The sequence below is a fragment of the Dipodomys merriami genome, unplaced genomic scaffold (assembly GCF_024711535.1).
Source record: "Dipodomys merriami isolate MVZ:Mamm:240054 unplaced genomic scaffold, mDipMer1.0.p SCAF_130, whole genome shotgun sequence".
Classification (NCBI taxonomy): Eukaryota; Metazoa; Chordata; class Mammalia; order Rodentia; family Heteromyidae; genus Dipodomys; species Dipodomys merriami.
This window is the reverse complement of record NW_027202605.1, coordinates 636,670-648,414: the sequence shown is the minus strand read 5'-3', so window position 1 is coordinate 648,414 and position 11,745 is coordinate 636,670. Positions and strand designations below refer to the sequence as shown.

Sequence of the window (11,745 nt, the reverse complement as noted above, 5' to 3'; positions counted from 1 at the left end):
CAGCATCATTGGTTTCTTGTATTTTGAGATTTTGTCTCCCTTACCCACAGGTCTGTGGGTTCTATTACTAGTAGTAGTAGTAGTAGTAGTAGTAGTAGTAGTAGTAGTAGTAGTAGTAGTATGGCTTTGTTAGAGAGTTTGAGGCTTGGTATTGATATTCTTCCACCAATGTTTTTCCCGCTATGGACTGCTTTTGCTATTCAACATCTCCAGTAATTCCATATGCATTTGGGATCATATGTAATTAAAAAATATTGTTGAGATTTTGAAGGGAATTGTGTTGAATTTGTAAATAGCTTTGTGTAGTATTGCCATTTTCATGATGATGATCCTCCCAATCCAGAGGCATAAGTTTTTTCATTTCTTTCAGTGTGCTTTAATTTCCCTTCAGGTTTTAAAAGTTTTCATCGTAGAGGTCCTTCACATCTAAGTAAGTTAATTCTTAGCTTTTGTTTTTATGAGGCAGTTACAAATGGGGTTGCTTTACTGATTTCAGCCTCACTCTTCTCATTGTTGGCACACAGGAAAGTTACTGAATGTTTTGTGTTAATATTATAGCCTGCTGCTTTGCCAGTTTCCAATCAGCTCGAGTAAGTTGGGAGAGGAATCTGAGTTTCTTTCAATGCAAGGTCATGTCATCTGTTCCTGAGAAGAATGTATATTCTTATGCTGCTGGGTGAGATATTCTGTAGATGTCTGTGAAGTATAGTTGGTCAATGCAGTTCTTTAATACTAAGTTTTCTCTGATTAATTTTTGCTGGGTTGATCTATCTATAGGTGACTTTGGTCTGTTAAAGTCACCAAAAATCAATGTGTTTGAATCTGTGCATATTATGGGGTAAGTAGTATCTGTTTGATGAAGGGGGTATTCATTTGGGGTATAGCTATTTAGGATTGTTATATCCTCCCATAGGAAAGGTCCATTTATTAGTATGTCATGGCCTTCTTAGTCTCTTCTTACTAATTATAACTTGAAGTATATTCTATCTGATATTAGTATTGCTATTCTGGCCTGCTTAGGGGGACTATTTCCTTGATAGAATTTATTCTACCCATTCACATTCAAGATACTTGTTTCTGTGGGCAAGGTGTGCCTCCTGAAGACAGATAGATGGGTCTTGTTTCTTGATTCAACTTATCAATCTATTTCATTTAATTGGGAGTTAAGTCCTTTTTTTTTTTTTTTTTTTGTAATTTTTTTTGGTACGGTCATGGGGCCTGAACTCTGGGCCTGGGCACTGTCCCTCAGCTCTTCAGCTCAAGGCTAGCGCTCTACCACTTGAGCCACAGAGCCACTTCCGGCTTTTTTCTTTTTGCTTATGTGGTGCTGAGGAATCGAACCCAGGGCCTCAGGCATGCAAGGCAAGTGCTCTACCACTGAGCCACCTTCCCAGCCCCAGGAGTTAAGTCCTTGAGTATTGACAGGAGTGAAAAGTTTTGGCAATTCCTGCCATGTTACCCACCTTTCTATGGCCTGTGCCTTCTCATTCTTACTATGTTTATTTGGTTCTCTGGTAAATAGCTGTTTCTCTGACTATATCAAGCCTGGGCTGGGTGCTCTTCTTTTCATTTTCATTTTATTGTATTGTAAAAGTGCAGCACAGAGGAGTTATAGTTACATGTGTAAAGTAATTAGCACATTTATTGTTGAACATCGTTACCCACTCCTTTATCTCCTACTATCCCTTCCCACCCCCACCTTGAAGTTGTCAAGTTCATTTCCAACATACTGTCTGTGAGTATCTTCGTTGCAATGGGACATCCTGTGTCTTTGTTTCCTCTACATTTTGTTATTCCTCTTCCTCTCCCCAAATTAGATAAATGTATATACAAGATGCAGGATACCAAAAGGTAATTCAGTGACAACAGGGGATATACTATAGGGGGAAGAACATGCAAAAAAATCACAGTATAACAAAGAAAAACTTTGTTAAAAAAAGAAAAGCTGTATCCATGTCTTGGGGCTCATTGCACTTAGCATCTTCTTATCTGTTCATATGCATATAGCTTTTGAGTGTTTCTGCTCTGATGGAGGCATAGAATTCCATTGTGTATGTATGTATGTATATATATATATATATATATATATATATATATATATATATATATATATATGTAAAAATATATATATACACACACACCATATTTTCTTCATCCATTCATCTACTGAGGGGCATCTGGGTTGGTTCTATATTTTAGCTATGGTGGATAATGCCGAAATAAACATAGTTGTGCTGGTAGTTTTAGTATAGCCTTGTTTGTGATTCTTTGAGAAAATGCCCAAAAGTGGGATTGCTGGGTTATAGCGGAGCTCTATGTGTAGTCTTCGGAACTCTATTTGTAGTCTTTGGGTGATCTTTTTGAATCCTTTTCAGGCTCAGGGCAGTGGAGCATTTGTGGACAGGTCTGGAGGGATTAAGGTGTGCAAGGGAAGTCTGTGGTGCATCCTTTTTCACATTTCAGAAAGAAGCTGGGCTGTATGGGTCACCCCTTTAATCCTATCACTTTTGGTTAAATTGACTGTTTGAATTAATCTGGAGTGCAAATTCCAACCGAGGTGTAATTGCTGTGGTTCAGAAATCCTATCAGAAGCTACTCTCTGATTGGTTCATATGCTATGTTCTGTGTGGGGTTGGGTTATAAAGATGCCAGTGAGCCATCCTGCTCTCCATGAGCCAGTGCTCCCAGCTCATTCATTTCCTATGGAACCGACATCTCCATGTCCTCCCTGCAGAACCTCTTGAGCCACACTGGCAAGCTAGGCCATTTGAGATGAGGGCTTTATCCTGCCTCTCTAGAGAGCTACCAATGTTCAGTGTGGGTGGAAGAGCCAGGATGTCTGAGCTTTTCAATTCAATCATTGCTCTAGAACCCCATCATGGCACTTTTGCGGTACACGTGTCCTATGCACACTCCATCAGGAATCGAGTAAATTCAGCCTAAAAACTGGAACAAGATCTTGTTTTTACAACTAAATGGTGTGAGCATACCTCCATGTCTTGGGGTAGTCCTTGACTGTAATTTACTGTGCAAGCAATAAGTTGGTTTACAAAAGAAAGAAATTAAGTAGATGTCATTTCTCAGGTCCAAAAATAACAAAAAGCAAAAAAATAAAGAGTATTACTTGTGCCTAGAATCCAAGCTACTCAACAAGTTAGAGAGCAAAGGATCACAGATCAAAATGATCCTGAACAGGAAACTCATCTCCAGTGAATCAGAAGAAATCCAGAAGTGGAACTGTGGCTCAAAATGGTAAACCACTTGAGTAAGACAGCTTAGGGACAACACCCCAGCTCCAAGTTCAAGCCCAGAATTGATCAAGAAAAGAATAAATCATCCCTCAGGTTGGTGATTCACACCTGTTGATGAGATCTGAGGATCACAGTTCAAAGCCAGTCAACCCAAGAATGACAGATAGTTATTTTCAATTGCCCAATGAAAAGTTGGAAGTAGAGTCTTTGGGTCACCTGGTAGAGTGCCAGCCTTGAATGGAAAAAGCTGAGGGTGGACAGTGACCAAGCCATGCATTCAAGTCCCATTCTTGGCAAACAACACAGACACACACAGAAGAAGCAAAAGAGAAACAGAAAGAAAAATAACCATCTCACTTTCTAAGAGACTGAGAATGTTTATTGACTGAATAAATAAACAATGTATACATGGGTTCTGCTATGTGCACATGATTTATAACGAGCTAAACTTAAATAGCTTCTTGAGATTGGAACATCAGTAAAATACTATTTCTCATTTTAAAAATCAGATGATGAGCAACATGTCAGCTGTATGCAGTGTAATGAACACCATGGGAACTCTCATAGTCCATGGGAAGGGCAATACACACCCATCCTAAATACCAGAAATAACCTAACACATGTAAGTAAAAATATCTAAAGCTGTTGATCACAGGAGACTCATGACTATAAACCTGATGTCTGCAGATTGAGCCTTGAAACCAGCCTCAGAATAAAATTCCATAAGATTCTTATCCCCAAATAATCACCACAAATGTGGGAAGTAGAATTAGAGATGTGGTTCAACTGGTAGAGCAGTAGCCTTGGGAAAAGCTCAGCAACAGCCCTGAGGCAATGAGTTCAAGCCTTAAAATTGGATGTTTGTGATGTATAGAAATTAATATAGTGTGAATACATGTGTAAAATGCACACATATGTGTCAGTTGTGGGGTGTGAACTTGACCTGAGCACTGTCCTGCAGCTCTTAAGCTCAAGGCTATTGCTCTACCACTTGAGCCACAATGCCACTTCTGATTTTCTGGTGGTTTATAGGAAATAGGATGTCTCACAGAGTTTTCTGTGTTGGCTGGCTTTGAACCATGATCCTCAGATCTCAGCCTTCTGAGTAGGATTATAGGTGTGTGCCACCAGCACCTGGCAAAATTCACTTTAAGAATTGCTCTTAGGGACTGGGAAGGTGGCTTAGTGGTAGAGCGCTTGCCTTGCATGCATGAGGCCCTGGGTTTGATACCTCAGCACCACATAAGCAAAAAGAAAAAAGCCGGAAGTGGCGCTGTAGCTCAAGTGGTAGAGCGCTAGCCTTGAGCTGAAGAGCTGAGGGACAGCGCCCAGGCCCAGCGTTCAGGCCCCCGACCAGACCCAAAAACACCGGACAAAACTTTATATGTGCATTCTAACTTAAATGTTTGTTACCAAAGGTTTGATGTGGAGACTTCATCTGATGTGGTGGAAGTTGGTTGGGCTCATGGTCTATGCCAGAACTCAAAGTGGAAGGTACAGGAAAGAAAAATTTGGAGCCAGCTGAGTAGAGGAGGGCAGTGCCAAAGTCTTCACGCAACCGGCCAACCAGGCAAGCCCCTTGGGACAGGAGTGAGAAGCCCAGAGCAGGGTATGTGCTACCCCTCAGTCCACCAGCACAGCACGGCACCTGCAGCATGGGCCAAGGTGCACACGTGTTTCCTGCAGGGCTGACTGTTGACACAGGGACCTGTCAGAGCAGTCAGTGGCCTAATGTAATAGTCTTGTCCTATGTAGATAAGACAATTGCTTGTGGACTAGAAGAATTGGTAGTAAAACATTGTTAGATGAAGTAGTAAAAATTCTTCAGGATCTGTGTGAATGTGTGTGTCCTAAGAAGAAAAGAAATTGAAAAGGAATTCTATGATAACTCAAATGACAAGTGTGGGACTTGAGTGCACAGCAAAATAGATCCATTACGATCACAACAAATAGGTGAAAAGGAAGGGTTTCCTTCATTTATTTTTACCAACCCTTACAAATCCTTTTGTGTTCAAAATAATAAAGGCAGAAATGTTTCTGTTGATGTTTACTGTTGTACAACAGCTAGTTTATAAGTGACAGCAGAAGCATAGGGTCTCTTCTGTATGCAGCCCCTGAACTCTCTGGAAACGAGGACAATACTATTGAAAGTGAACTTATGTCACTTGTAAGTTTGTTGTTTAAATTGCAGGGGAAGCATTGACTAATTTAAATGAGCAGACTTTTTGTTTTGCTGGTCCTTTGGTTTGAACTCAGGATACAGGTGCTTGAGCTGCTTTTGCTCAAGGGTAGCACTCTACCACTTGAGCCACAGCACCACTTCTGGCTTTTCCTGTGTATGAGAATCTGAGGAATAGAACCCAGTTCCTCATTCATGCAATGCAAGCACTGTACCACTTAGCTACCTTCCCTGTCCTATAAGCAGACTTTTTATGTTAAAAGAAGAAAGAATAGGGGCTGGGAAGGTGGCTCAGTGGTAGAGCACTTGCCTTGCATGCCTGAGGCCCTGGGTTCGATTCCTCAGCACCACATAAGCAAAATGAAAAAAGCCGGAAGTGGCGCTGTGGCTCAAGTGGTAGAGCGCTAGCTTTGAGCTGAAGAGCTGAGGGACTACGCCCAGGCCCAGAGTTCAGGCCCCACGACCGTGCCCCCAAAAAAAGAAGAAGAAGAAGAAGAAAGAATAGATTGGTAGGCAGTATCCACTTTCCATGTGCAAGTCCCAAAGTTCAACCCCCCAAAGTGAAAGGAAGAAAGTAGAAAATGGAATGACAAGAAGTATTCAGTTACAACTACAAAAAAAAAAAAATAGAAGAACAAAGGCAATGAGCAAGTAATTAGGTTTTTGTTTGGGATTGTTTCTTTTTTCTTTCAGTTCTTAGCTGTGGGTTTTAAACTCAGGGAAGGCCTGGCATATTCCCTCACTAAAGGCTAGCATGCTACCACTTCCAGCCAGAATGTCACTTCTAGTTTTCTGGCATTTAATTGGTGAGAAGTCACAATGAATTTTCTGCTGATGTGGTGCTGAGGCATAGAAACCAGTGCTTCATGTATGCAAGGCAAGCACTCCACCACTGAGCCACACTCCCAGCCCTGCCTCCTTTCTTAAAACAGTGTGGTTGGGGCTGGCACTGTGGCTTAGTGATAAAGTGCTTGCCTAGCATGCATGGAGCACTAAGTTTGAAATCTCAGTACCTAATAAACAACAACAGCCCCCAAATACCCTTAGAAGCACTGGTGCTGTAACTCAAATGGTAGAGTGGTAGCCTTCAGCATAATGATATTCAGGGACAGTTCTCAAGCCCTGAGTTCTAGCCTCAGGAATGTCAAACAAGAACAACAACAACACGATGAAATGGTAGATGAAAACAAGAAACCCAATGTCAGCAAGTTTCATTGATAAACACAACACAGAAACACACACATAGATACACACACACACACAAATACACATTTATTAAACCATATTCACCTCTTTTTCCCTGTCTGCTCACCCTCCCTGCTCCAACTGCTACCTATATCCACTGGAGAACTTATTCTATGTTTCTGTTGTTTGTGCATTCATAAAAAATTATTGTGAAGATTATATATATGAGTGAAAATTGCATAAGCCAGTATGCATTTTTGCACAATTCCACCCAGTTATTAAACCTGGCGTTTATTTCCCTATATCACATTAAAATGTACCAATGTAAGGTATTGATCTCATTGTCTGGGTGCTATCCCTTACCATTTTACCTTAAGGCTCTATCACCATTTCTACTTGTAGATTTTTAGGTGATTAATTATAGATAAGAGTTTCATTGACTTTTCTGAAAGGACTGGATGAAAACTCAATCCTCAGATCCTAGGTTTACCACCATGAGAAACTTTTGTCCAGCACGTTTAAATAGTATTACATGCACTATGTTGTTTGTGGTGTTTAGTAGTGGACTTTTGTTTGTTTTTGTGCTGGTCCTGGGCTTGAACTAATGGTCCCAGAGCTGTCCCAGAGCTCTTCAGATCAAGGTGAGCACCCTACCACTTGAGTGACAGCACCACTTTTGTTTTTCCTGTGATTAATTGGGGATAAGAGTGTCACTGACTTCCCTGCCCAAGCTGGCTTTGAATTGTGATCTTCAGATCTCAGCCTCCAGACTAGTTACAATTGCAGGCGTGATCCATCAGCATCTGGTTGTACTTCAAAATAATGTATTTACCTATTTATGCAATACAAAATGGGGCTGGGAAGGTGGTTCAGTGGTAGAGTGCTTGCCTTGCATGCATGAGGCCCTGGGTTCGATTCCTCAGGACCACATAAGCAAAAAGAAAAAAGCCAGAAGTGGTGCTGTGGCTCAAGTGGTAGAGCGCTAGCCTTGAGCTGAAGAGCTGAGGGACAGTGCCCAGGCCCAGAGTTCATGCACCATGACTGGACTGCAAAAAAAAAAAAAAAAGATGAGGATCACTATTTACCTGTATTTGACCTATCGAATATCTAAGCACAATCTTACTTCTGTCTCTTTGTGTCTCTCATTCCATGGATTTCTGTAACCATTTTCTAGCTAGTTTGTGCACTTCAATTTTTTAACATATTTCTAATGATTTCATTACATTTCTGTGCTGCTACCATGTCTTAATTTTGTTTTGGTACAATGATCAAAAGGGAGCTGGAGCAAGGAATAGTAGTGGTGGTAGAGAGAGGCTTATCCTCCTGAAAACTAAGTTTCAGCCTCTAGAAAAGTGAGAAAAAACAAATTCTTCACATCAGGCACACCTGTGTTTCATTATAACTCACTCAGCAGAACTACAAAATGGGCTAAGAGTGAATCAATCCAAGTGGCTTATCACTAGTGGTTAATTAAACATAAAGTAAGCACTGAAATCCTTTTGGGGTTACTAATCAAAATCCAAATGCTTATGACTCTTGTTTTTATCAGCAAAGAAAGTGGAAGTGCAGGCATGGCTCAAGTGGTAGAGTGCTAGCCTTGAACTGAAGGGCTGAGGTACAAGCTCACACCCAGAGTTCAAACCCCATGAGCGACAGTAAATAAATAAGTGAACAAAAAAATAAATACCAACAAAACAAGATTAAGTGCATACAATGAAAACTTTGTATACTGAAAAGATCTATCAACGAAGAAGCAAAAGCATGGTAGGAGAAAATATTTGCATATGTCTTTAAATAGATTCCTAACAAATCTGAATTAGAAAATATAAAGAAAATCTTACAAGTAAACCCCCCACAAAAAATTTAATTTAAAATGGGAAAAATATTGAAGAGACTTTTCTAAAAAGGACATATGCAAATAGCTGATTAAAATGTAAAAGTAGTATCAATAATCAGGAGACAAATTCAAATCAAAATTACAATAAAGTATCTATTTTATACATGTTAGTGTGGCCGTAGTTTTAAACAAAACAACAAAAATCCTTCCAAAGTCTAAGAAAAGCTAGGAAAGATGTGACAACAATGTGAACCTTGGTGCATTTCCCTCAGGTATGTAAAACTATCAGAGATGGGACAAAGAGTCCTAAAAAGAACCGAATATAGAATTACATAGAAATATCATCTAGTACTACTACACTTGTACATACCTTTGGGAAAAACAGATTTCTATAATTACCGTGAAATACAGCCTAAGAGTCAAGAAAGACAAATACCAAAAAGCAGTCCAAGAGTATTTACAGAGATTAATTGAAGTACTTATAACACACTCAGTCCTATACAACAGTCAAAGTTCTGTTTGACCACACTATTTCAGCAAATCCATTAAAACTTCATTAGGATAGTCTAATGTTATGTACGAGGCTGTGATGGCTGACCAGATTCTAGCCAACCTTTACTTTCCATGAGAAGTTACCTCCTAGGTGTCATTGAATCACATAAAAAGTGAGGCAACTTTGTCCTTGCATTAAAAAATGAGAAACAAACTAAAGCAAAACTGTACTTAACTTAGAAGGCAAGATTTGATAATTGGATAAATCTCCAAGCCATCTTTAGCTTCTTCAGAAACATGTTCCTGAAGCTGAATCTTTTTTTTTTTTCTGTTCTTCAATCTTGGACACAGTTAGGTTCATAAAATGGAATGTCAAACAGAGTGAGAAATAAAAGAATCTCATCAGAGATCCTTTCTTCTTTCTTGCTATTGACCATGAGTAAAGATTCTGGAACCATGGCCTGGAGAGAAGCCAAATGAGAGAGTCAGAAAACAACCTGTGTGATTTTACCCTAGAAGTTCCTGGTCAGAACATGATAGGTGGGCTGGAAAAACATAAAGCCTTCTTATGGGAGAAGAAACATTCCTGAATCAAGTAGAGCATTAAAGTATCCACTAAAGACAAATCCACAGAAGAGTGAAATCTTAAGTGTTACTAAACAATATTAACAGAAAATACACCCCAAAATGTAGGTGGTATTTCAATATTGTGATTTGCATTTTTTTATGGCTAGGGATGTTGAACATTTCTTCATTTGTCTATTGGCCACCCTTTCCTTTTCAGAGAATTTTCTCTTTAAGACTTTAGCCCACCTATTTATTAGGCAGTTGTTTCTTTGAGGATGTGTTGTTGGGGGATTTCATTTTTTGTATTCCAGGTATATTTTAGATTTATAGAAGTTCCTCAAAAGACTACACATAGAGCTCTCCTGTGATGCAGCAATCCCACTTTTGGGCATTTACCCAAATGATCACAAACAAGAATATCCTAAAGCTACCAGAATGACTACATTTATTGCAACATTATTTATCATAGCTAATATATGGAACTAACCCTGATGCACCTCAGTAGATGAATGGATCAAGAAAATGTGTCACACAATTGAATTCTATGCCTCCATCAGTAAGAATGAAATTGCCCCATTTATTAGGAAATGGAAAGACTTGGAAAAAATTATATTGAGTGAAGTAAGCCAGGCCCAAAGAAACATAGGTTCCATGGTTTCCCTTATAATAACTGGTATGTGTGTGAGACAAGCAGAAACGGTTAGATAAGTTGATGTTAGGGGAAATAAAACTGAAGATAAGGACACCAATGTTTTTTCTTGCTTCCTATTGTTGCTAATATATATATATATATATATATATATATATATATATATATATATATATATATATATATATAAGATGATTTCTTTGTTGCTTTGTATGTCTCTACCATGGTATAATCCTTGTTTTCACTGTATTTGATATTGATATAATTTGTGGAGGGGAAGGGAAAAATTGTTTAAATAGAGATATAGGTGTACTCATTCCAATAATGAAAAGTACAAGATTTTATGTTGTAAAATGAATTTTACAAGTTTGGTGGGGGGTGTGGGAGATGGGAGGGCAGGGATGGTAAGAGGAGACAAAGGAGGAGGCAACAATGCTAGATAGGAAGTGTACTCATTACTTTGCTCCTGTAATTGTAACCCTTGGGTTTGGTATTTTCACAACAACAAAAAAAAAAAGTAAAAAAATGGCTTTTACAAGAAGTATACTCTTTATCTATTTAGAAAATTATGCAGAGGCTGTAACATTTAATAAAGTGATTTTAAAAAATCAGTAATATTAAGTAAGGAGGTCAGGCCTGGCTGGTGCCATATTGGCCACAAGATAGATGGTTGGGTCTGCCATCTTGTATTCATGCTCGCGGAAGGAAATGACAAGATTCATCACCTGCCTCCCAGATGATGGATGTGCCTGGATCCCTGGAAGCAGGGGTGAGCATTTGGCTGATATGTTACTCAATCTGTTATTCCAGTGCTTGGGACTGGGAGTTTCCTGTGGACCTGCCCCCTGCTCCGGCCCTATTTAGGTTGGACCATCAGTGGCACCAGACACCATGCCACATGTCTCTGTGATCCTGTCCTGTGTCCTGTCTCCTGGCTTGTCTCTGGTAATCATGGTGTCCCAATTCCCAATTCAGTACTGTATTGGTTTGTTGGTATTGTTTTTATTCTTTTTTTTCCCTTTCTGGCCTGCTGCCAAGCTGTCTAAGTGTATTTGTGGACAGCAATACTTTGTTACAACGGGCTGCTTGCAGACTGCTACCGGTGTAATAAAGATTCCAGTATTCCATCTTCCAAAATATGGCTTCTGTGCTCACTTCGGCAGCACATTGGCTGAAATTGGAACGATACAGAGAAGATTAGCATGGTCCCTGTTTAAGAATGACACACAAATTCGTGAAACGTTCCATATTTTTACAAAATAGTGTTCTAAACGTACCAAGAGCCTAATTACATCATTTATACAATAAAAAATGTGACTTCTGGGATAATTCACCTTACAACAAATATGCTGTCTTCATTTACATAAACACAAAGTTGGACCTAAAGTTAGCATTTCTAGAGCCAAGATAGATCCCTCTGTATAGTTATGTATTTAAACATAGCCTGGATGCATTTAGAAAAAATGTCTGTGTTACATCAGAAAGTTCTTAATTAGTAAACCAAGACCAAGACTCCAGATCCTATATAAGCCAGTCATTCTAGATAAGTCCAGAGCTGTTTGCTTCCATGAAGAGCTCTACTTTC

At 39.4% G+C, this 11,745-nt stretch overlaps 1 non-coding gene across 1 annotated transcript; it reads left to right on the top strand.

The window, feature by feature from the left end:
• Window positions 1–11,307: 11,307 nt before the first annotated feature.
• On the top strand, window positions 11,308–11,414 carry LOC138824972 (U6 spliceosomal RNA). The gene has a single exon (XR_011371241.1). It is a non-coding gene; the product is annotated as a U6 spliceosomal RNA (small nuclear RNA).
• Window positions 11,415–11,745: the final 331 nt, after the last annotated feature.